Here is a 20,962-nt window from a genome sequence, read left to right as displayed (position 1 = left end):
TCATTACTCCTGAGGGAATTCTAAGCCAAAAAATTAAAAATTCTGTGCACAGTATTTTAAAATTCTGCAAAATTCTGCATATTTTATTTGTCACAAAATAACACAATATAATCATGACAGTTTCAATTATTTTGGTAATTTGTTTCAAAATACCTGTCAGCAAGTATGTGTGTAACAAAACGGATAAAAAAAAATTCTGTTTTTTTTTGACAAATAGATTCATTACTAGGCATATTAATACAGAACTTTGAGTACTTCATTTAAATTACAATACAGAACAATATTTCTTACTCCTGTCAGAAGCAGTGCAAAGGCTTGGGGGAGTCAGGGGTAACAGAAGAGCTGAGAGAGAGGGAAGGAGCCTGGAGTGAATCTGGAGGGTTGTTGGGTGTGGATGGGACAGGTATGTAACAGATCGCGGGGGGGAGTAGTGGTATTTTTAGGGAGTTGGAGGCCTCCTCCATGCAGACCCTGGCTGACCCCAAGCCTTTCCCATTCAGTCAGGCACAGCTGCCCCTGTCCCGACACCCCCCATCCCCATTGGTCTCTGCAGCCTTCTCCCCTATCCCCATGTGTCCCTGCAACCCCCTCCTCATCCCCATGTGGCATTCAGTGCCTGGCTCAACACTGTCACCCTACTAGCTCCTGAGTCCACACCCCAGTCTGTCCCCACCCCCCACTAGCCATTCTGAACCTCGGTCTGTGCCCCCCCAGCAGCCCTGTGTGCCCCACTCTGTCTGTCCTAACCTGACTTTGAGGGCAGGGTGCTGTGATGAACCTCTGCTTCTGGTGAAATTCTGTGCCACTGTGCACACAGAATTTTTTCCCCACAGAAAATACATTCTGCCCCAGAATTGATGCAGTTATAAAAAGGCAGTCAGCAGCGAACCAGCTGAGCGACAAACAGCAGAGGCTAACAGAGGGAGTTTGCTGGGATCTGTCCGAGAGGAGGTACGCTAAGTGCTGCATTAGGGAGGCTGTGTTGGTGAGTGTCTGAGTGTCTGTTGCAGGGGACAGTTTGTAAGTTTGACTGTGTGCTTGACTGTTTGATTGTTTGCTTGAAAAGTGTGAATTGGGAGTGCTTTGTTCCAGGTGGGCCTTGAGTGGGCCTGACTGTTATAAAAAGGCAGTCAGCAGCGAACTAGCTGAGCGGCAAACAGCAGAGGCTAACAGAGGGAGTTTGCCTGGGGAGAGCCCACTGAGGCTTTCATCTCACGGGCTTCTGTGAGTCACTGCAAGAGCTGAGGAAGCTCTTAGAAGGAGGAAATTATGGAAGGTGAGCATTAAGCTGTTGTAACCTGCACAGGTTGTGCCATGTTTGTCTTTCTTCCACAGGACAGAAGCGACTTTGTCTGTATAAAGTGCAAGCTGGTCTCCATATTGGAAGAGAAGGTTTGTGGTCTGGAGCAACAAGTATCGACCCTGCCTTGCATAAGAGAAAATGAAGATTTCCTGGACAGATGTCAGGATATGCTTCTACGGGCACAATGTCCTGAAGAATCGGAGCAGGCTGTGCAGAGGGGAGAGAGGGACGGTGAAGAAATTTGGCAGCATGTGACCTCCAGAAGAAGAAAGAGGAGCGTCCATGTACCAGCAATGGAGATACAGATGAGCAACCGTTTTCATGTTCTTTCCACAGGAGAGTGGACTAGATGGTACATCTGAGAGAAGGGAGCAGAAGGAGACTCCACTGATTGGAAGGCATGAGATGCACTGTCCTAAGGATGGGGGTTCCACGACCACCGCTCCCAAGAGAAGGAGGAGGGTGGTGGTGGTTGGGGACTCCTTCCTCAGGGGGACTGAGCCATCTATCTGCCGCCCTGACCAAGAAAACTGAGAGGTCTGCTGCTTGCCAGGAGCTAGGATTCACAATGTGATGGAGGGACTTCCGAGACTCATCAAGCCCTCGGATCGCTACCCCTTCCTGCTTCTCCACGTGGGCACCAATGATACTGCAAAGAATGACCTTAAGCGGATCACTGCAGACTACATGGTTCTGGGAAGAAGGATAAAGGAGTTTGAGGTGCAAGTGGTTTTCTCGTCCATGCTCCCTGTGCAGGGAAAAGGCTTGGGTAGGGATCGTCAAATTGTGGAAGTCAACGAATGGCTAAGCAGGTAGTGTCAGAGAGAAGGCTTTGGATTCTTTGACCATGGGATGGTGTTCCAAGAAGGAGGAGTGCTAGGCAGAGACGGGCTCCATCTAACAAAGAGAGGGAAGAGCATCTTTGCAAGCAGACTGGCTAACCTAGTGAGGAGGGCTTTAAACTAGGTTCACCGGGGGAAGGAGACCAAAGCCCTGAGGTGAGTGGGGAAATGGGATACCGGGAGGAAGCACGAGCAGGAGAGTGGAAGAGGGGAGGACTCCTGTCTCAGACTGAGAAAGCGGGACAATCAGCGAGTTATCTTAAGTGCCTATGCACAAATGCAAGAAGCATGGGAAACAAGCAGGGAGAACTGGAAGTCCTGGCACAGTCAAGGAACTATGATGTGATTGGAATAACAGAGACTTGGTGGGATCAGTCACGTGATTGGAGTACTGTCATGGATGGATATAAACTGTTCAGGAAAGACAGGCAGGACAGAAAAGGTGGGGGAGTTGCATTGTATGCAAGAGAGCAGTATGACTGCTCAGAGCTCCGGTATGAAACTGCAGAAAAACCTGAGAGTCTCTGGATTAAGTTTAGAAGTGTGAGCAACAAGGGTGATGTCGTGGTGGGAGTCCACTATAGACCACCAGACCAAGGGGATGAGGTGGACGAGGCTTTCTTAAGGCAACTAGCAGAAGTTATTAGATCACAGGCCCTGGTTCTCATGGGAGACTTTACTCACCCTGATATCTGCTGGGAGAGCAATACAGCGGTGCACAGACAATCCAGGAAGTTTTTGGAAAGTGTAGGGGACAATTTCCTGGTGCAAGTGCTGGAGGAACCAACTACGGACAGAGCGCTTCTTGACCTGCTGCTCACAAACAGAAAAGAGTTAGTAGGGGAAGCAAAAGTGGATGGGAACCTGGGAGGCAGTGACCATGAGATGGTCGAGTTCAGGATCCTGACACAAGAAAGAAGGGAGAGCAGCAGAATACGGACCCTGGACTTCAGAAAAGCAGACTTTGACTCCCTCAGGGAACTGATGGGCAGGATCCCCTGGGAAAATAACATGAGGGGGAAAGGAGTCCAGGAGAGCTGGCTGTATTTTAAAGAATCCTTATTGAGGTTGCAGGAAAAAAACATCCTGATGTGTAGAAAGAATAGTAAATATGGCAGGTGACGAGCTTGGCTTAACAGTGAAATCCTTGCTGATCTTAAACGCAAAAAAGAAGCTTATAAGAAGTGGAAGATTGGACAACTGACCAGGGAGGAGTATAAAAATATTGCTCAGGCATGCAGGAGTGAAATCAGGAAGGCCAAATCACACTTGGAGTTGCAGCTAGCAATAGATGTTAAGAGTAACAAGAAGGGTTTCTTCGGGTATGTTAGCAACAAGAAGAAAGTCAAGGAAAGTGTGGGCCCCTTAGTGAATGGGGGAGGCAACCTAGTGACAGAGGATGTGGAAAAAGCTAATGTACTCAATGCTTTTTTTGCCTGTCTTCACGAACAAGGTCAGCTCTTAGACTGCTGCACTGGGCAGCACAGTATGGGGAGAAGGTGACCAGCCCTCTGTGGAGAAAGAAGTGGTTCGGGACTATTTAGAAAAACTGGACGAGCACAAGTCCATGGGGCCGGATGCGCTGCATCCGAGGGTGCTAAAGGAGTTGGCGGATGTGATTGCAGAGCCATTGGCCATTATCTTTGAAAACTCATGGCGAATGGGGGAGGTCTCGGATGACTGGAAAAAGGCTAATGTAGTGCCCATCTTTAAAAAAGGGAAGGAGGAGGATCCGGGGAACTACAGGCCAGTCAGCCTCACCTCAGTCCCTGGAAAAATCATGGATCAGGTCCTCAAGGAATCAATTCTGAAGCACTTAGAGGAGAGGAAAGTGATCAGGAACAGTCAGCATGGATTCACCAAGGGCAAGTCATGCTTGACTAACCTAATTGCCTTCTATGAGGAGATCACTGGGTCTGTGGATGAGGGGAAAGCAGCGGATACGTTATTCCTTGACTTTAGCAAGGCTTTTGATACGGTCTCCCACAGTATTCTGGCCAGCAAGTTAAAGAAGTGTAGGCTGGATGAATGGACTATAAGGTGGATAGAAAGCTGGCTAGATCGTCGGGCTCAACGGGTGGTGATCAATGGCTCCACGTCTAGTTGGCAGCCGGTTTCAAGCGGAGTGCCCCAGGGGTTGGTCCTGGGGCCGGTTTTGTTCAATATCTTCATTAATGATCTGGACGATGGCGTGGACTGCACCCTTAGCAAGTTTGCAGATGACACTAAACTTGGAGGAGTGGTAGATACACTGGAGGGCAGGGATAGGATACAGAGGGACCTGGACAAGTGAAAGGACTGGGCCAAGAGAAACCTGATGGGGTTCAACAGGGACAAGTGCAGAGTCCTGCACTTAGGACGGAAGAATCCCATTCACTGTTACAGACTAGGGACCGAATGACTAGGAAGCAGTTCTGCAGAAAAGGACGTCAACAGTGTGCCCTTGTTGCCAAGAAGGCTAACGACATTTTGGGCTGCATAAGTAGGGGCACTGCCAGCAGATGGAGAGACGTGATCATTCCCCTCTATTCGACATTGATGAGGCCTCATCTGGAGTACTGTGTCCAGTTTTGGGCCCCACACTACAAGGAGGATGTGGAAATATTGGAAAGAGTCCAGCGGAGGGCAACAAAAATGATTAGGGGGCTGGAGCACATGACTTATGAGAAGAGGCTGAGGGAACTGGGATTGTTTAGTCTGCAGAAGAGAAGAATGAGGGGGGATTTGATAGCTGCTTTCAACTACCTGAAAGGGGGTTCCAAAGAGGATGGATCTAGACTGTTCTCAGTGGTACCTGATGACAGAACAAGGAGTAATGGTCTCAAGTTGCAGTGGGGGAGGTTTAGGTTGGATATTAGGAAAAACTTTTTCACTTGGAGAGTGGTGAAGCACTGGAATGGGTTACCTAGGGAAGTGGTGGAATCTCCTTCCTTAGAGGTTTTTAAGGTCAGGCTTGACAAAGCCCTGGCTGGGATGATTTAGTTGGGAATTGGTCCTGCTCTGAGCAGGAGGTTAGACTAGATGACCTCCTGAGGTCCCTTCCAACCCTGATATTCTATTATTCTATGATTCACAGCAGCCACTGATGGGCAAAAGGTAGAACTGAAGCACTTATTGGGCAGAATATATTTTCTGCAGAAAAAAAATTCTGCTCCAGAGATGAATTCTGTGCATGCGCAGTGGCACAGAATTCCCCCAGGAGTAATGTGTGCAAGGAACTGGCAGGCAGTATCTTGGAATTCCAGTCAAGTTGAAACATATATGATAAATAGGGCAAGGTTCTTTATCTAACTTGACTATAATGTCTGCACAGCAAATCATAATACATCTGAGAAGACAGTGTCTGGAAGACTCTCTTTTTGATGTGTTGCTTCCATATATTGATTCTTTTGGGATGGCTGTCCTCTCCTGCCATAGGCAGGCTCACATGCTCTCATTTTTTTCTTAGTGAAATTTTGGAGCTGGGTCATTAAACCAATCATGACTTAGAATCCCAAACAACATTAAAAAAATCTGTGTTGATTCAAATCGAAAACAAATAAAAAAAATTTTTTTGTTTGAAAAATATGCTTCAAATCAACCAAAACATTTTGGGTTGACTACAAATGAAATTCTTTTCAAGTTTTTAATTTGGCTTGGCTGGTTTTGGGGTTATTCTTTAAAATTGGCCAAATTTGAGAATAAAATACTCTTTTTGAAACAAAAAGTTGAAACAAAACCTTTTGAGAGAATTGAAATTAAATGTTTTGACTTAAAAAAATCATTTTTCCTGGCTGAAATGGTGTGTTGAATTCAACCCAAATTAGCAAAATAGTTTTGAAGCCCTGAAAAATGCAGGTTTTCGCAAAATGTCTATTTGCAAAAAAAATTCTTCCAGCTCTACTCTTAAATTCTGCTGCTGCTTATCTAACTTATCTAACTTAGCCCTGAAGGGGAAAAATAAGACAAAAGCCCAGCCCTCAAGCAACTTCCAATCAAAGGGGTTGCCCTACAAACCTTTACTCATGAATAATCCTATTGACTGCAATGAGATTGCCCCCACTGATAAGGGATATGAAGACAAGTTTAAAGGATCAAGCCCCAACATTTACTGAACATTAAATTCAGTTGGTGTGAAGTAGCTAATTTAACAGTGCAGGACAGTTATGAAGGACATAAAAATGCAGAGCTTACAAAGTCTGCTAGGGAGCTAAAAGGCTAAAATAAGTTTTAAAAATTATATCAAATTAATTTATATTCTGGTAGTCCCTACTATCTGCTAGACACTGTCCATATCTAAGAGAAGAAACAGTAAGCTCTATGGGACAGGAACTCCCTGTCCCTCCCTCCCAAAAGAAACAGATTTCATATCCTTTTTCTAATCCCCTCAAAATGTTTACCTGTCTGAGAGTTCCACAAACCTCTATAAATCAGAGTGAACAGGAAACTTCACTGTTCTATTTTCTTCTCCATAAAATGAAATGCTGCTTTATTCAGAGTATACTCAACCTCCAGAATTCACTGCAAGAGAAGGTCACTGAGCTAAATACTGTGACAAGTTTTAAAAGAGGGTTGGAGCAGAGCTAAGATTATAGTAATTAAATTTCATGCTTCAGGGGATAATTTGTTCTCTTGTAGGGGTTATCTGAAAAAAATGTTTATTTAATATAGTGATTAAACATCCTTTAAAACAAATTTTATAGTTAAAAAAATCTCTATTCTATCATGTATGGTGTGACATAACAAAATACAGGTCTTCCATATATTTGGTCCAATAAAAAATATTACCCCACCCACCTTGTCTCTCTATATCCTGGGACAAACATGGCTACAACAACACTGTAATCCACATTTCAGTCATTTGTCACACATTGACAGATTTGAATGATGAGAAATATTCAAACCATCACAATAGGTCATTACTGCTAGAAGTTTTAAAATGGAATAGTTATCAATTATGCTCTTCAAAAGCAGATCCCCCCTGATGAAGGCAACAAGCAGTAGTGGCTTAACAAATAATCCATCCAAGACCATCTACCACAGGACACTGGCAACCAATATTGGATTGATGGCAATGGCATCAACATTTCTTGTCTCCGTGCCAGAACTAAAGTAATATCAGCAACAATAACTGAACTCCAGTACCCAGATAATTGTGTTGTAGTTGCACACTCAAAGAGGATCTACAAACAGCCCTTAATTGCTTCTCTGAAACTTACTAAAGCCTAGGACTAACTCTGAACATCGGCAAACAAAAACAAACAAAAGTTCTCCACCAGTCAATCATCAGACCCAGCGAGGAAGATCTACACTGACACAGAAGAACTGGAAAATGTAGAATACTTTGCCTATCTTGGCAGCCATCTCTCACAGAGGGTAGACATAGACATCAAGATTCAGCACAGAATTCACTGTGCCAGCCTTGCCTTTTAGTTTATAAAGTGGTGGTAATCCCAACTCTCCTCTACAGCTGTGAGACTTGGGTGACCTATAGAAAACCCCTGAAAAACCTGGAACGCCAGCACCAGCACTTTCTTCAGAAGATCCTCAACATAAAATGGGAGGATCGTCACACTAATGTCAGTGTCCTTACAGAGGCCAACATCTTCAGGCCCTGAGGTGAGGTGGGGAGGGCACCGTGTGCACATGCCTGATGTATGCTTACTAAAACAACTGCTGTATGCCCAACTCACCAAAGGAGAAAGGAAATGGGGAGGCCAAAAGAAGTGCTTTAAAGACACCCTCAAGATAAACATCAAGAGATGTGGCATCAACACCACACACTGGGAGACAGCAGCCCAGGAGAGGGATAACTTTGTGAAGAATTGTCAGAGAGGGAACGTTCACTTTTGAGGAAATTCGCCTTGCCCTGGTCACAGAAAAATGCCAGAAAAGAAAGGAAAGACAACTGTAATGCAGCAATTGCAGCTCAACCACGTCTTCCAACACTATCTGCAATGTCTTCCACTGAGCCTGTGGCTCAAGGATCAGATTCTGCAGTCATCAAGGGACCGATGAAAAATAAAACCTGTGAAAGAGATCATCCCCAACCCGGAGGGAATGCTGACGAAAATAACTTTAAAATGTTTGAGAGGGATTTAAATTAACTGGAATCATTTTTTTATGCCTGATACTATACCCTTTCGTCAGGCAAAAATCTCACTATCAGCAGGAGAACGGCTTGAGTAAGGGCAGTAGCATCAGACCCTTAGTTAAATAGAATAGCTGTATCTGAACTGCTGGTTCCTCACTTCTCTAAGAGCCAAAATAATCAATTAAAAATAATGTGTAAATACATTTTAAATAATAATTGGATTTTTCTATTAAGTACACACAAGTAAAACAAACGGTCATATAATCAAGATTATTTGAAGGGAATGAATATAAACATTAAAAATACTACTTTCAGCATTGAAGTAAGTGAGGGAAATTACTGAAATTACTTTGTTTTTCAGCAGAAAAACAATAAATCCACAAATATCTACTCTAAGAGTGTGTGCCCAAGGAAATAAATTTTAATGTAAACATAAATACATTTTGACAAGTTATTTTTCTAAATTTCTCATAGTTTAACATGTACTACAAAATTAGTAGGTGATAAATGAGCTTAGGTCCCCGTGTTCTCATGAAGGCTTGAAAAATCAGAAAGCATTTAATATATTACAAATCAAGAAACTCAGTGTCATATATGCTACAACATCTAGTTAATAATAATAATAATAATGTTTGAGTATTCTTCTTATTATTATTTACTTGCTAAGTGCTGAAAGGGCATTCAGCATGGCGCAAAGCACGGAACTCGGCAAGTAATAATTTATCTATCACACAAGAACATCCTCCGCCCCTTTATTGTTATATAGGCGAAAAATAGACAGAAGAACTTAGTTAACAATATATACTATAATTTGTTAGAATGTTCTTAAATTATTCTAATGGTATTTTTGTATTCTTACCAAACTGGGAGAAAATAATTCTGGTCACTTAAAATGTAATTGCCTGACAAGAAAACATTCTTGACTATGTTTTCAGGGTATAGTCCCAATCTCTCAAATGAATTGCAATATGGGGGCTGTTGTGGTTCTTTAAAGACATTTCTGTGGATTCTACTTGGGACTAACTGAGTCATGATATTTTACTTTTATTCTCATTTTCAGTGCATCAGACTCTAATTTTTTATCTTATGTTTCATTTTGTCCTCACGTTATAAAAATAAGACAGTTACCATTTCCGTAACTGGTATTCTTCGAGATTTGTTGCTCATGTCCATTCCATATTAGGTGTGTGTGCTCGCCACGTGCACCAGTGCCGGAAGTTTTTCCCACAGCAGTATCCGTAGGGGACCGGCTCTGGCGCCCGCTGGAGTGGTGCCTGCATGTCATGGTAAAAGGGAACAACCGGATCCCCCCACCCTCAGTTCCTTCTTGCAGGAAAACTCAGACACTGGGGAAGGAGGGCGGGTCATGGAATGGACATGAGCAACACATCTCGAAGAACACCAGTTATGGAAAATGTAACTGTCTTTTCTTCTTCGAGGGCTTGCTCATGTCCATTCCATATTAGGTGACTCCCAAGCAGTACCCCTGGAGGTGGGTAGGAGTTCACGGATGCATACACTGCAGCACAGCTCTGCCGAACCCAGCGTCGTCCCTGGCCTGCTGAGTGACAGGATATTGAGCAGTAAACTTGTGAACAGAGGACCACATTGCGACTCCACAGATGTCCTGGATAGGAATGTGCACTGGGAAGGCTGCCAAAGATGCCTGCACTCTCATCAAGTGGGCTCTGACAATCGGCGGTGACGGAACACCTGACAGGTTGTAACAGGTCCTTATTCACAAGGTAATCCAATTGGAAATCCTCTGCGAGGACACTGGGTGACCCTTCAGCCTATCCACTGTAGCGATGAAGAGTTGAGTCGATTTATGGAAAGGCTTGGTACATTCTAAGTAGAAAGCCAAGGCCCTCCGGATGTCCAGGGCGTGAAGACGCCTCTCTTCACTGGTCTTGTGCAGTTTGGGACAGAACACCGTGAGGAAGATGTCCTGGTTCATATGGAAGGTGGAGACCACCTTTGGCAGGACACCACCTTATCTTTGTAGAAGATTGTGTGCACAAGTTCTGAGGTCAAGGCTTTAATTTCAGAGACCCGTCTCGCCAATGTCACTGCCACCAGGAGAAACAACCTTCCACGACAGGTGGGAAAAGAAGCAGGAACCCTGCGGCTCAAAGGGCGGGCTGGTGAGCCTAGTGAGGACCTAGTCAAGATCCCACTGGAGGATAGGAGCCTGTACCTGCAGGAAAAGTCTCTCAAGCCCCCTCAGGAATCTGACCTTCATGTCATGGGAAAACACTGTCTGTCCTTGGATCGGTGGGGGAAAAGCAGAGATGGCCGTGAGATGCACTCTAATGGAAGAGTGTGCCAGGCCCTGGTTCCTCAAATGGAGCAGGTAGTCCAGGACAGCCTGTATGGAGGAATGTGAGGGAAAGATGCCCCGTTCGGACACCCAGTGGGAAAACCTCATTCACTTGGCCAGGTAAGTCAGTCTAGTTGAGGACTTCCTACTTTCCAGGAGGACCTGTTGGACTCCTTCTGAACAGGTCTGCTCCTCCAGATTCAGCCATGCAGCATCCATGTTGAGAGGTGGAGGGACCTGAGGTTGGGGTGTAGCAGTCGACTGTGGTCCTGTGACAGCAGGTCTGATTGGTTGGCCAGGGGCCGTGGGAGCCGCTGACAGGCTCATGAGCGTGCTGAACCAGTGCTGGCAAGGCCACGTCAGGGCAATCATGACAAACTGCTCCTTGTCTCTCTTGATCTTTGCCAGGGCCCTGCTGATGAGCAGAATAGGAGGGAATGCATACATCAGGCTCCTTGACCACTACAGGAGGAAGGCATCAGAGAGGGAGCCCTTGCTCAGACCTTGCCGAGAACAAAATTGGTGGCATTTCCTGTTCTGTCTGGTAGCAAACAGGTCCACTTGGGGAGTTATCCACCTTTAAAAGATCATGCAGGCTACCTCTGGATGGAGTGACCACTTGTGGTGAGAGGAGAAGTCCCTGCTGAGCTGGTCCAGCAGCATATTCCTGATGCTGGGAAGGTGACAAGCTTCCAGGTGGATCTTGTGGCTGATGCAGAAGTCCCATAGACAGAGCGCCTCCTGACAGAGAGCCGATGAGCGTGCTCCCCTTGCCTGTTGATGTAGAAAATCGATGCCGTGTTGTCGGTCAGGACTCGTACCACCTTGCCTGACCGGTGGGGCAAGAAGACTCCACATGCCAGCTGCACTGCTCAGAGCTTTTTGACGTTTATGTGCAGCCACGCTTTGTCTGGGGATCATATGCCTAGTCTGGAAGACGCTGATATGTGCCACTCAGCCAAAGTCCGAGGCATCCAACAAACAACTTGATGGAGTGGGGAGGGCTATCGAACGGAACCCCTTCCAGGACAGTTCTGCAGTCGGCCCACCACCGCAGCGAGATTAAGTATCGCCTGGGGAATGGTAACAATCTCTTCCAGGGGGTCTTGGGACGGTGAATAGACCGTCAGCAACCATTGTTGCAGGAGCCGCATCCAGAGCCTGGTATGGCAGACCACATAAGTGCATGCTGCCATGTGGCCCAGCAGGTGCAGATAGACCCTGGCTGTAGTCAGAAGGAACATGGAGACTTCCGCGATGAGGTTCATCAATGGCATTACGGTTCCATCAATATGTGGAACCTTTCCAGCGCCAGGAATGCCCTGAAGCAGGTCAAGTCGAGAACTGCTCCGATGAACTCTATCCTCTGCACTGGCACTAACATTGACTTTTTGTCATTTACCAGTAGGACCGGAACACGGCATGTTCCTTGAAGCACCAAAACATCCTTTTGGACCTGAGATCTGGAGCTGCCCTTGATAGCCAGTCATCGAGGTACAGGTAGATCTGGATACCCCGGCACCTGAGGTAAGCCGCTACCACCGACATGTACTTGCTAAACACTTTTGGTGCTGTTGCTGGGCCGAACAGGAGGACCGCAAACTGGTAGTAGTGGGGCCCCATCATAAACCTTAGGAAGCGTCTGTGTCCTTGAAAGATCACTATGTGGAAGTATGCATCCTTCAAGTCGAGGGCAGCATACCAGTCTCTCAGATCCAGGGAGGGGATAATAGAAGCCAGGGAAACCATGCAGAACTTTAGCTTCTTTAAGTACTTGTTGAGGTCTTGCAGGTCCAGGATGGGCCGTAGACCGTCCTTGGCCTCTGGGATTAAAAAGTACTGGGAATAGAACCCCTTGTTCCTGTACTTGAGAAGAACTTCTTCCACCGAATCCAGCTGTAGCAACCCCTTTACTTCCTGCACAAGGAGACTCTTGTGAGAGGGATGGGGAAAGTGGGTGGGAATTGGGGGTAGAAAGGAACTGGAGGGTATAACCCTGTTCCACTGTGCTGAGGACTCATTGGTCCAAGGTTATAGTCGACCAGGAAGGGAGGAAGAGGGAATGGTGGTTGGAGAACACTGGGAAAGATGGATCCGGGAAATAGTCTAGTAGGTCACCCTTAGGCGCACCCTCAAAATGACCATTTGGTCCCCTGCTTATTCTGGGTCAAGCCCGACGAGGAAGAGGGTGGAGGCGGGTGGCTCAGACGGCGCTCGTAGCCCTTGGCTCGTTTATGGGGCTGGTCCTCCCTAGGCTGGCTCCCCTGGCCCTGCGGCTGTTGTGGTTTGAACTGCTTATGTGCCAGGGCTGGGACATAGAGAACCAGGGTCTTCAGGGTGGTATAGGAGTCCTTGAGGCAATGCAATTTGCTGTCTGTTTGCTCCGCAAATAGGGGCCGGCCATCAAAGGGCAGGTCTTGCATAGATGGCTGCTCCTCTCTGGGTTGTCCACTGAGGCCCAGCAAAGGGCCTCACCGCATGGAGATAGAATAACAGAATCACAGAATATTAGGGTTGAAGAGATAATGGAAGCCATTGTGCAGGTCTTACCCCCGCAAAAGTCTCAAGCACCTGAGGGGGATGGAATACTGAGTCCGCTGGCCTCTCCGAGGCTCCTGATACTGATTGGGCAGCCTGGGAAAGTTGGATGAACTCCCAAGGGTTCCACAGGCACCATGGTGCTGGCCACTGCACTTGGGGCCATGGGACAGGTTTCGGTGCTGATAATACAGTTGGCACTGCCAGTAATGGGACTTGTCCCACAGTCAAGGAACCTCGCTCCGAGCTGGAGCTACCAGCAGAGCGGTAAGTATCAGGCGACCAGGATTGGGCTGAATGGTGGCTCTTGTCTGACTGGTGCTGGTTGCTGCATCCCGAAGTTGACCTGTCCAAGCGAGGTGGTGTGTTGGTAGGGCTCTTGGGGACTGATGGCATTCAGTGGATCTGCGTCAGATACCCAGCAATCCACGCCTCATGCTACTCAACTGGTAACAGGATGCTGAACACGACTGGGAGCTACTATGGGCCAGTTGCTGGGAGTATCGTCCCGAGCAGGGCGATCGTCCTTTCAGAGATGGACGATGACGGCCTGGCGATCAGCAGTCTCTGGTGTCTGATTGGGCTCAGGATCAGTGCCAGGCCCTCGGAGATGGTCGGGGCAGATCCTGGAGTTCTTGCCAGGTGGCGCATGCCTCAGAGGGTCTGCCCCAATCTACCGGTGAAGTGTGCCTCGAGTCCTTCAATCGGTGCCCCCGGTGCAGGGACTGAAGAGGGCTCCGCTGAGTCTGCCTCTCCAGTCCTGAGGTGTGGTGGCTGTGGGGGGTGAACATTGGCAGGACGTCCCTCATGATGGGGAATGGTACCGTTGAGGTGGGGACCCATCCAACGTGGTCCCATAGGTCCCAACGTGGGTTTTCCCTGAGACCGGGGTACCGCAGGAGCCAGTGAGAGTGGCACCGGGAACATCAGGATCTCCTGAGCTGCTTGAAGGGCTTTGGGCACTGACGGCACCTGAAGCTGGCTGGGGCCTGCATTGCTATCTGGAGTCGCAGGCAAAGCATGGGATGGGCTGCACCACTTGACTTGAGCTGAGGCCCAACTTCCTAAGGGGGATGTTGAGCTGCCCGACACGGATCTTGGCTCTCCCCTGTCCTTTCCTTTCCCTTCCCTTGAGGAGATGTTCTTCTCACAGTCTTTTTCAGCTTCTTGAACGGAGCTGTGGAGGGAGACCAGTGCCAGCTCGTGGACAGCACCAGGGAAGCACTGCGTATGGAGGCCACGGTGCTCGGTGCGGAGTCGGACCGCTGCCGCAGTGAATGCTGACTCCATTAGGAGTGCTCTTAGGGCTTGGCTACACTTACAAGTTGCAGCGCTGGGAGTTACAGCGCTGCTCATGCAGCTGTGTAAGGGCCAGCGCTGGAGTGTGGCCACACTGACAGCTACCAGCGCTGCAGTGTGGCCACACTTGCAGCACTTTCCAGCGCTGTATTGAGAGGTGCATTGTGGGCAGCTATCCCACAGAGCACCTCGTCCCATTTTGGCGCTGAGTATTGTGGGAAGGGGAAGGAAGTGTGCGGGTCATTCCGCTTCCTGTTTGCCAGCGCCCCGTGGTGCATCGCTTCACATCCCAGCATTCACTCTTTCCGGCAGCGTTTGGCGCCATTGTGAGTGTCTTTCTGTTACTCTCTGTGAATCGCGATTTCTGTGGCAAATGGAGCCCGATCTGCTGAGGACTCTGCTGATGAGTGTCACCAGCACAACACGTTTGGCAGTCGAGCTATTCCTTCAGCTCCAAAGTGACAGTGAGGAGTCCGACGATGATATCAATATGGATTTGTCTGCCGCGTGTGACACGACAGTGCTTGCGGCATTCACGGAAATGCTCAGCACCGTTGAACGCCGCTTTGGGCTCGAAACAAGCACTGAGTGGTGGGATCACATCGTCATGGAAGTCTGGGATGATGAGCAGTGGCTGCAGAACTTTCGTATGAGAAAAGCCACTTTCATGGGACTGTGTGCTGAGCTCGCCCCCACTCTGCGGCGCAAGGACACAAGATTGAGAGCTGCCCTGACGGTGGAAAAGCGGGTGGCTATTGCAATCTGGAAGATGGCAAATCCAGACAGCTACCGGTCGGTCGGGAACCAGTTTGGTGTGGGAAAGTCGACCGTGGGAATCGTTTTGATGCAAGTTTGCAAGGCAATTAATCGCATCCTGCTAAGAAAGACCGTGACTCTGGGGAGCGTGCAGGACATTGTGGATGGCTTTGCACAAATGGGTTTCCCTAACTGTGGAGGGGCGATAGATGGGACGCATATTCCTATTCTGCCCCCCCCCCCCACCTGGCATCAGAGTACGTTAATCGTAAGGGGTATTTCTCTATGGTTCTCCAGGCGCTTGTGGATCACCGCGGGCGTTTCATTGACATTTACACAGGCTGGCCTGGAAAGGTGCATGATGCACGCATCTTTGGAACAGTGGCCTGTTCAGGAAGATGCAGGCAGGGACTTTTTCCCAGACAGGAAGATCACAGTAGGGGATGTCGAAATGCCCACTGTGATCCTTGGAGACCCGCCTACCCGTTACTGCCTTGGCTCATGAAACCCTATACAGGGAAGCTTGACAGGAGCAAGGACTGGTTCAACTACAGGCTGAGCCGGTGCAGAATGACTGTGGAGTGTGCTTTTGGGCGTTTAAAGGCTCGCTGGAGATGTTTGTATGGGAAGCTAGACTTGGGGGAAAGCAGCATCCCCGCGGTTATAAGCGCTTGCTGTACCCTCCATAATATTTGTGAAGGGAAGGGTGAAACATTCAGTGAGGCATGGACCACCGAGGTTCAAGTCCTGGAGGCTGAATATGCACAGCCAGAGAGCAGGGCTAATAGAGAGGCCCAGCACAGGGCTTCAAGGATTAGGGATGCCTTGAGGGAAGAATTTGAGGCTGAAAGCCAACAGTAATGTTTGCTGCCTTGCATGGGAGTGAATTGCACTGCTTACACTGTTATTCTATTATCCATAATAATAATATGATTTGCAGTGCCTCTTTCTTTACTGGGCTAAGGTATCTTTCACTATCTGCTATAATAAAGACTGTTTTCAAAGCCAAGAATTGTTTTATTGAAAAGAAAAAAACTTCCTTGACAGACAGACAGACACACAACATTTCATTAACACAAGAGGGCAAGGGTGTGGGTTGGTGAACTGTACAGTCACAAGTTTGCATATGCCATGTCTGGATTGCTGTTTAATGAATCCTGCACTTCAGGGTTCATATACTGCATGGTGATGGGGTTGAATGCAGAGGGTAAGGGTGGTGGTAGGTATCAGGGCTGGTTGGGGAACGTACAGGTGTTGGAGGCAGCTGGTGGTGGTAAGAGCCTGGATGCTGGGGAAAGGTGGTTTGAGCTGACATTGGGGCACAAGGCACAAAGGACGGGGCGGGTGGGGGAGTAGCACGGTAGTGCTCTGCTTGCATGGCAATGAGTGACTCTATAGACTCCGCTTGGCGCTCCAGGATGCTTAGCAGCCGCTCCGTGCTTTTCCTCTTGGCCACTGCATTTCTCTTGCGGGTCCTGCTTTCTTTCTCTCGCCACTCCTTCAATTCTTTTCTCTCTGTAGCAGAGTGCTGAAGAACAGTTTTCAGCATGTCCTCTTTGCTCTTTCGGGGATTTTTTCTCAAATTTTGAAGCCTGTGTGATGTTGAACATCTGGGCAGTCCAGTAGTCAAGGTCACTGTAGACACAGAAATGACAACATTTAACACGGGCAGCATTGTATCCACTATCTCCAGACATGAATTGTTACACTGAGGGAGTTCTCACTTGCAAGTTCTCACTTGCATTCTTTATCCCAAAAGGAAAACACAACAGAAGCCACGAAATGGTGAGTGAGGAGTGTTTACTTATATAGGGAGAAGAGGGGCTTGAGTGAGAGGAGCTGGTTGCTTCGGGTAATCTGGAGTGCTAGAGGGGTTGAGTGAAGATGCAGATGCAGGGTGATCTTATCTCCTATCTCTTCACTAAAGAGTCTCCCAACATTTTTCACAGGACTTAATCCTGGAAGATGTTTCCCTACTGCGAGTCACTAGGGAACAGCGGGGGGCTCTTTTAGAGCAATGTGGATTCCGCCCGGGACCCTATGCGGCGTGCCTGTGTTCAGAAATGGTCCCCCCCCCACTGGCCGAAGAGTGGCGCGGACGCGTCACCGTCACTGGGACAAGGGACACAGTGGCTCTGCCTATAAACCTGCGCAGGCATATTGCCCACGCTCTGGATGAAGCTTTTGCTGAGATAACTGAAGCAGATTACCGCGACGTGATAGACCACATCAACGGGCTATTCCACATCTAGACGCTGCCATGCATGCATCCATAACCCCCCTTCCTCTCCAGAAACATTTCCACCCAGAAAATAAAAGCCGCTTACCGGTACCCGCTCCTCTGCTTGTCCTTCTGCAACTGCTGGCTGCTGCGATTGGGTACTTTCCTCCTGGCTTGAGAAGAGCTCCTGGCTGCATGCCTCCAGGGAATCTGCGGTTTCTTCCCCCATCCCAGGAGCTTCACTCGCGGTTTCCTCTCCCCCGCAGCCTCCTCCTCCTCCTGTCCCCAGCCTGCTCAGAAGTGTCCATCGTTATCCTGGGATTGGCAGTGGGGTCACCCCCAAGTATCTTGTCCATCTCCCTGTAAAAACGGCAGGTCGTGGGAGCAGCTCCGGATCGTCGATTCCCCTCTCGGGCTTTGTAATAGGCACTCCGCAGCTCTTTAACTTTCACCCTGCATTGTAGTGCGTCCCGTTCATGGCCCCTATCCAGCATGGCCCTTGATATCTGCTCAAAGATATCGTAATTCCTATGGCCGGAGCGCAGCTGTGCCTGAACAGATGCCTCACCCCAAACACTGATGAGGTCCTGCAATTCACCTGTGCTCCATGCTGGGGCTCGTTTGCCGCGTGGAGGCATGGTTACCTGTAACCTGTAACTGATTAACTGATTGCACTCCACACCTGGCTGCAGCAAACAGGAAGGAGATTTTTAAATTTCCCGGGGCATTTAAAGGGCGGGTCACCTGAGGCAAGAGCAGTAGAGTGCAAACTGATGTGCAGAGTGGCTGAACAGGAATTCTGGGATAGCTCCTTATTCCCTGGAGGACAGGTAAAGCGCTGGTGAGTGTCCACACCTGCTGAGCAGCGCTGGTGTCACCAGCGCTGCACTCCTTATACCCCTGCCGGGATGGGTTTTCAGCCAGCGCTGCAACCAGGGAGTTGCAGCGCTGGTTGTGCCCTGCAAGTGTGGATGGGGTGTTAATTGCAGCGCTGGAAAGCCTCCACTAGCGCTGCAACTTGTAAGTGTAGCCAAGGTTTTACCCTTTTTAACAATAAATAAAAGCTAAGGTATTTAATGGTACAGTGTTTTTATTCTGTGTTCTACAAAAGCATATCACAATCAATTCACTCTCTGGAACAGGCTTCTAAAGCATTTTGTTGCATGGATCTTGGGCCCCAAAATTGTTCATCGATGCACCAGGGAAGCAACTCCAAAGCAGCCATGTGTTAGTTCCCCTCATTGTCAAAGTGGTTCCTCAAAGCCTCTCTGATGTTAATAGCAGCCCTCTGAGCAACTCTGACAGCCCTAGCATCTCGCTGTTCAAACTGTGCAGCCAAGCACTCTGCCTCAGTGCTCCACATCTGAGCAAACATTCACCCTTAGATTCACACAGATTATGCAAAGTGCAGCATGCGGCTATGACCACAGGAATATTATTCTTGGTGAGGTCTAGCCTGCCATTGAGACACCTCCAGCCAGGGCCGGCTTTAGGGCGATTCCCCTGATTCCCGGGAATCAGGTACTGTGCCTAAGAGGGCCCCGCAGCGTCTGGAAGAGGGGCCCCGCATACTCCGCCGAAGTGCCACCAGAAACAGTAGCAACTGATTGAGCTGCTGCCGAATTGCCGTTGCTATCTTTGGCGGCAGCTCAATCGCTGCCGCTGTCTTCGGCGGCATTTCGGCAGCATCTCTTTCTAATCGGGCCGCGCACGTCCTGAAACTGGCCCTGCCTCCAGTGAGCTTTCAAACAGACAAAGGCACATTCGACTACCACGTGGCACCTGCTCAGCCTGTTGTTAAAATGCTCCTTGCTGCTGTCCAGGTGCCCTGTATAAGATTTCATGAGCCAGGGCTGTAAGGGGTAAGATGGGTCTCCCAGGATTACTATGGGCATTTCCACATTCCCCCATTGTGATCTTGTGGTCTGGAAAGAAAGTCCCCACCTGCAGCTTTCTGTACAGGTCACTGTTCCTAAAGATGCATGCAGACAGCCTGCATTGATGTCTGTGAAATTCCCCCGGTGATCCACAAGTGCCTGCAACACCATGGAGAAATATTCCTTCCTATTGATGTATTCTGAGGCAAGGTGGTCTGGCGCTAAAATTGGAATGTGTGTGCCATCAGTTGCCCCGCCAGAGTTAGGGAACCCATCTCTGCAAAGCCATCCACTATTTCATGCACATTTCCCAGAGCCACGGTCCTCCGCAGCAGGATGCGATTTATTGCCCTGCACACTTGGAGTAATACAGCCCCAACAGTGGATTTCCCCACTCCAAACTGATTTGCAACTGACCAGCAGCAGTCTGGATTCACCAGCTTTCACACAGCAATTGCAACATGCTTCTCTACCAAAAGGGCAGCTCTCATTCTGGTGTCCTTGCTCCAGGAAGGTTGCTTTACACATCCTAAAATTCTGTACCCACTGGTCTTCATCCCATACCTGCATGACAGTGCGACCCCACCAATCAGTACTTGTTTCCCTAGCCCAAAAGCGACAGTCTACCATATGCAGCTGCTCTGTGAATGCCAAAAGTTCTGATAAGTTGCTGCTGTCCATATCACACTCGGGTGCCTGCGATTCATCCTCTGTCAGTAACTTCACAAGTAACTCTGCTGCCATGTGTGATGTCCTCATGATAGTTAACAGTGCATAGGAGAGAAATGTGGAATCCATCCTCCCTCACTGCAGATTCTGGCGTGCACTACAAAGACTGACAGTTGGAAATAATGGCATGAAAGGAAAGCCAGAACAGTGCGAAAGGAAGCCAGAAACCGTTGGAGGGCTGGGACAGAAAGCAGTGCATGACGGGACATTTTGCATGTCCCAGAATGTGCCGCGCTCCATTTCCACATTCCCACAACACCTAGTGACAGATGGTGTCAACAGGCACTGTGGGATACATACCCATAGTGCATTGCTCACAATATTGACAATGGTGCCCTGAATGTGGGCACGATCTGTTGACAGAGGGAACAAATGTAGACTCGCTTTGACGACTTTGCTTTTGTCTCTGAACAGCTAAACTGTAAACCAAGAGTTGGAGTTGTTTTAGAAATAAAGCTATGATTATGTCACAGAAGTCACAGAATCCATGACATCCATAGACTCCGTGACATTTTCTGCCATGGGGATGAAGCTCCCAGCCCACCTCTCTGCAGCTCCCAGCCCCCGCCTTGGTGGGGTGACCCTGAAGCTGCCCAGCCACAATGGGTGGCAGGGGACCCCCCTGAGCACCCAGCTGCCTCAGTGGGCGAGGGGACCCTGCAGCAGCCCAGCCCTCATGGACAGGGGGACCCCAGAGCTTCCACTCCTTGCAGCAGTGGGGGGACCTGGAACCCCCAGCAGCTGTGGGTGCTGAACCCGCCTCCCCATTTTGTCATGGATATTTTTAGACTTTTCAGTAGCTTAAGCACACCTTCTAAGTAAGGCTATATTTTTGTCATGGATATTTTTAGTAAAAGTTAGGGACAGGTCACAGGCTTCCATGAATTTTTGTTTATTGCCCATGACCTGTAGGGCCTAACTCAGTGGGTCTCAAACTTTTTTTTTTTTACTGGCGACCCCTTTCACATCGCAAGCCTCTGAGTGTGACCCACCCCCAATAAATT

General features: G+C 48.5%; 1 long non-coding RNA gene across 1 annotated transcript in view; it reads right to left on the bottom strand.

Annotated features, from left to right (window-relative positions):
- Nucleotides 1-20,962, bottom strand: part of LOC120401590 — a 65,108-nt gene that overhangs the window by 43,062 nt on the left and 1,084 nt on the right. The window lies entirely within an intron of this gene.

The sequence above is a fragment of the Mauremys reevesii genome, linkage group 3 (genome assembly GCF_016161935.1).
Source record: "Mauremys reevesii isolate NIE-2019 linkage group 3, ASM1616193v1, whole genome shotgun sequence".
Taxonomy (NCBI): Eukaryota; Metazoa; Chordata; order Testudines; family Geoemydidae; genus Mauremys; species Mauremys reevesii.
This window is presented reverse-complemented; position numbering and strand designations above follow the sequence as displayed.